The following is a 5,355-nucleotide window of genomic DNA, read 5'->3' on the forward strand; positions in this document are numbered from 1 at the left end:
GTGATTGTTATCTGAGTCCAAGGAAACTGAAAGGGCCAGCAGGCAGATTCTAGCAATTCCACTCAGATATTGAGGTGGCCAGGGCCGTCCGTGGGGCTGCAGGAGTGTATCCAGCATTATAGGAAAATGAAATTAGCAAGAATCAGTGGGTGAGATCAGCCATCTACTAAGTAATCACCTGAGGAGAAGATCCGAAAACTGCAGCACAGAGCAAGGTGATCTGGATACAGCCAAAGCACGTCATTGTGCCTGGAAAGTAATCCCAGGAAAAGGAGATCCCTTTCCTTCATAGAGAGCCTGCCTGTTCCAAGGGGCAGCGCCAAATGGACTCAAAGGCCAGATCTGGCATCAGAGTTCCTTGTAGCCCTTACAGGTTCCTACTAAGATAAGGATCCCCTAATTGTGAGCCATTCCATTGAACTGACAAATTCAAGTTTGAGGTCCACAAGGGGAAACCTATTTCCCCTCAAACCCCATACCCGTGGAGCCTGGCCCTGAGCAGCTGCCTCCAGGGACATCTTTCTCATTTTGACTTTTAGCATGAGGAAACTAAGGGAAATGAGAATTCCAACTCCACAGCGGCAATACCACTGTCCATTTCCCGCAGCTCTTCATGGTTTGCAGTGCGTTTTGACTCACTCCATTAGTCCGCCCTCAAGTCTATGTAATGCATGAAGCTGGAGGGAAGTCTTCACAGTGGAAGGGGTCTTTGAGCTGCCTCCAAGGATGCAAAATTAGTCTCTGAGGGCAGTCCAGGGTGTGCTGGACATTTCCATTTTCTAAGTCAGTAATCAAATTACTGGCATTAAATGAAGATAACTTTTGTTTTAAATCTAATTATGCCATTACAAATAAAACTTCCCACCTCCAACTCTCTCAATGGTGGGTCTCAAACTCTCCTCCAGCCTCAGATGTCAAAAAACTATACATTTTGCCTTGGGCACATCCAACATCATATACGTTGAATGGCTTTGATGGGCTTGATTCTAATCTTAATTAAAGCAGTGCCCGTTCTGGTCCATCTTGGTCTCTTTGAACCCACTCTCAGCTGACTCAGTTCAATAGTAGTTTGGTGGGAAAAATGCCAACCGTCCTGGGAAACAAAGGAGAAATTTGGGAGTGACTTTAGGCTTCACAAAAGGGTCCCTTACGTCACTTGAAATGATTAACTTTACTGAAGAGTAACAAAATTATTTTTGAAAAATAAAAACAAAGAAATTAAATGTGCTCATAACCCCACTGCTTTAAAAAAAAAAAAAAGGTATAGACCAGGCGTGGTGGCTCACGCCTGTAATCCTAGCAATTTGGGAAGCTGAGGTGGGCGGATCACTTGAGGTCAGGGGTTTGAAATCAGCCTGGCCACCAAGGTGAAACCCTGTCTCTACTAAAAATACAAAAATTAACCTGGTGTGGTGGCATGTGCCTGTAATCCCAGCTACCAGGGAGGCTGAGGCAGGAGAATCACTTCAACCAGGGAGGCAGAGGCTGAGTGAGCCAAGACTGTGCCATTGCACTCCAGCCTGAGCAATAAAGTGAGACTCCATCTCAAAAAAAAAAAAAAATTAAGCAGGCATAGTGGCGGGTGCCTATAATCTTAGCTACTAGGGAGGCTGAGGCACAAGAATCACTTGAACCTGGGAGGCAGAGGTTGCAGTGAGCCAAGATCACGCCACTGCACTCCAGCCTGGATGAAACTGTCTAAATAAATAAATAAATAAATAACTGTATGTTATATCAAGTCCAAAGTTTCTCCCTCCACCTGACTGATTCTCTTCTTCAAAGTAAACCACTGTTAACAACTTGGTGCACATTCTTCTCAATTTGTTACTGGGTTGATGCAGATATATCTAAGTACATGTAAGTACATATATATCCAAAATGCCAAACAGATTGACCTATACCTTGCTTATTTTCCTTCACGTTCACGAACATTTCCCAAGTCTGTAACTACAGATCTAGCACATTATTTCTTGTGGGTGTATGTGATTCCACTGCATGGATATGTTGCATACCATTCTCCTGTTTAATTTGTTTTTGTTACGGATATTGAGATTGCTTGTAGTATTTTTGTTATTGAGAATGATGCAGCCACACACATTCTTATTTATATGCTTTTGTGTGTTTGTCTTATTGTTTCTCATAGGATGGATCCTGAAGAGTGGAGCTGCTTCTTCTCTTAGGGCAGGCACACCAACAGTGCATGTGAGGCCCCTGCCCCCACTCCCCAGGCTGGCCAGTACTTTGGGCCAATCTGCTAGACCCAAAAATGTTAATCTCATTGAGATTTAATTTGCATTCTCCTGACTACCGGTGAAGTTGAGCATCTTTTCATATGTTCATTGACAATTTGCATTTCTTATTCAGTAAATTACCTACTCATATCCTAGAGTCATATTTCTGTCTGCCTGTTTTTTTCTATTCAATTTGTGGGAGCTCTTTGTATACCTGGGATATAATCTTTGACTCAATATATGGCAAGTATTTTCTATTACTGTTGTCATCTTTTTATTGTGGTAAAATTCTTACATCCAGCACCCCCACCCTTCCCCCGCCTATTTTTTTTTTTTTTTTTTTTTGCATTTGGGTTAGGCAGAGAGCTAGCTTTATTGTTTTCCAAATGAAGTAAATCAATCCCAAGGATTTTAAAATTATTTAATCAGTAAAAATGTACACATTTTGAGGGAGAAGGCGTGATGATCCCAGGAAAACCTGTGCTGTTGTCCCTGAAGATAGACCCAGTAGATCTTTTTCCTTTTTTTTCTTTCTTTTGAGACAAGGTCTCACTCTGTCATCCAGGCTGGAATGCAGTGACGTGATGATGGCACACTGCAGCCTTGATCTCCCTGGGCTCAGGTGATCTTTCTGCCTCAGCCTCCCAAGTAGCTGGTACCACAGACATGCACCCACCACGCCCAGCTAATTTTTATATTTTTTTGTAGAGACGGGGTTTCACCATGTTGCCTAGGCTAGTCTCAAACTCCTGGGCTCAAGCCATCTGCCCTCCTCAGACTCTTGAAGTGCCAGGATTACAGGCATGAGCCACCACGCCTGGCCAACCCAGCAGATCTTTAATTCACAATCTGGAAAAACCATTTAGAGGCTGTTGCTCTCCTAGCTGGTCATGGTTTGGACCCTTCTCAACGTGTGTACGTATGTGTTGTTTCTTTGTGTGTGTGTCTTAGTAAAGAGGAGATATGTAAACTAAAATATTCTCCTCCTCAAAAATCGCCTGACTTAATTATAAACCGAACCCTGTATATAACTCTATCCTAGCAGTTGGTCATTAGACTGAGGCATCCATTTCAGATGTGAGTCTCCCTCCCTGGTCCACAGTGAGCTCCTTGCGGCTGCACCTTAACTTACCTGTTTCAAACCTCCCAAGGGGCTCAGACACAGTAGTAGATGGGTACTTGTCTCAGTCCATTTTGTGTTGCTATAACATAATAGCACAGACTGGGTAATTTATAAAGAAAGGAAATGTATTTCTCATGTTTCTGGAGGCTGAGAAGTCCAAAATCAAGGTGCCAGCAATCGCTGAGGGCCTTCATGGTGTATCATCCCCCTGGCAGGAAAAAGGAAGAGAGAGCAAGAGATCAAACTCCCAGCCTCAAGCCCTTTTATAATTAGCATTAACCCATTCACAAGAGTGGAACCCTCATGACCTAAACACCTCCCATTAGGTCCTGAGACAGGAATAATACAAGGTGGCTGCAGAATAATAGAAAATTTCAGGCAGCAATTTCACATGACTAGCAAAGGGAAACTGTTGAAATAGCTGCAGAGGCCATGGGCTGATAAGACCCTGAAGAACAGAGTGTGGACCAAGCTGGCTAAGACCCACTGAACTCAGCAAGGCACTGGATTTGACCTAGGTTTCTCCTAGGACCTCATTATACACTCATTAACATACTAAATCACACACCCCACCAGCATCGTGACAGTTTCAAGAAGACCCACATTTGTTGTAAAAATAGGTAGTGTCACAGTTCTGAGAAATCTCCACCTTTTTCTAGGAGTGATCATGAATACTCCACCTCTTGGTTAAAGAAACTCATAAAGGTAGCAGGCCCAAACCCCCTTTCATGTGAGTCTCTCGAGTACACCCACATTCCCTTTTCTTGAGTGTTACTTTTCCCTTTGCAATAAATCGTACTTTCACTATTTTCCAACTGGTCTTCGAATTCATTCTCTTGACAATGTCAAGAGCCTGGACACTCGCTGGGGTCTAGATCTCACTGGTATTTGGGGACCTCCCTTCCAACACTGTTGCACTGGGGTTTAAATTTCCAACATGGGCCAGGCGCGGTGGCTCAAGCCTGTAATCCCAGCACTTTGGGAGGCCGAGATGGGCAGATCACGAGGTCAGGAGATCGAGACCACCTTGGCTAACATGTTGAAATCCCGTCTCTACTAAAAAATACAAAAAACTAGCCGGGCGTGGTGGCGGGTGCCTGTAGTCCCAGCTACTTGGGAGGCTGAGGCAGGAGAATGGCCTAAACCTGGGAGGCGGAGCTTGCAGTGAGCTGAGATCCAGCCACTGCACTCCAGCCTGGGCGACAGAGCAAGACTCCGTCTCAAAAATGAAGGAAGGGAGGGAGGGAGGGTGGGCGGGCAGGAAGGAAAGAAAGAAGAAGAAAGAAAGAAAGAAGAAATGAAGGCCCAGAAAAGTTGGACTATCCAACATAGCAGAACTCGCTGGCGTGTCTGGTGTCAGAGCTGTTCTTTCCAGCATTTGCTGCAGCAGATGATGTAGAAGATGGAAAGGCAACATGGGAAAGGGTCCTGCACTCAGGAACTCCTCATCCTGTTAGGGAAGTCACACACACACACATGAATCGGATAAAGAATCCCTGTGGCCAGGCACGCTGGCTCGCGCCTGTAATCCCAGCTCTTTTGAGACACTGAAGCGGGAGGTCACCTGAGGTCAGGAGTTCGAGACAAGCCTGTCCAACATGGAGAAAGCCCGTCTCTACCAAAAATACAAAAATTAGCCGTGCGTGGTGGCACGCGCCTGTAATCCCAGCTACTCAGGAGGCTGAGGCACAAGAATCACTTGAACCTGGGAGACAGAGGTTGCAGTGAGCAGAGATTGTGCCACTGCACTCCAGCCTGGGAGACAAGAATTAAAAAAAGAAAAAAGAACCCCCTTGTTGGCGGCAGGCAATATAAGATTAATGGAGATTTGGGGCAGAGAACGAGTAGGGTTAGGGGAAGGGAGGACGAGATTCCTTCCAGGACTGTCTCCAGCTGAACTTTGAGGAAATAATTTGAATAAGCAGAAATGAAAGGAAAAGACTTTCTAGGCCAGAAGTAGCAGCTTCTGGAAATGAGCAGATAGAATCACTGATATTTACC

The sequence above is a fragment of the Colobus angolensis genome, unplaced genomic scaffold, assembly GCF_000951035.1.
Source record: "Colobus angolensis palliatus isolate OR3802 unplaced genomic scaffold, Cang.pa_1.0 Scaffold205, whole genome shotgun sequence".
NCBI lineage: Eukaryota > Metazoa > Chordata > Mammalia > Primates > Cercopithecidae > Colobus > Colobus angolensis.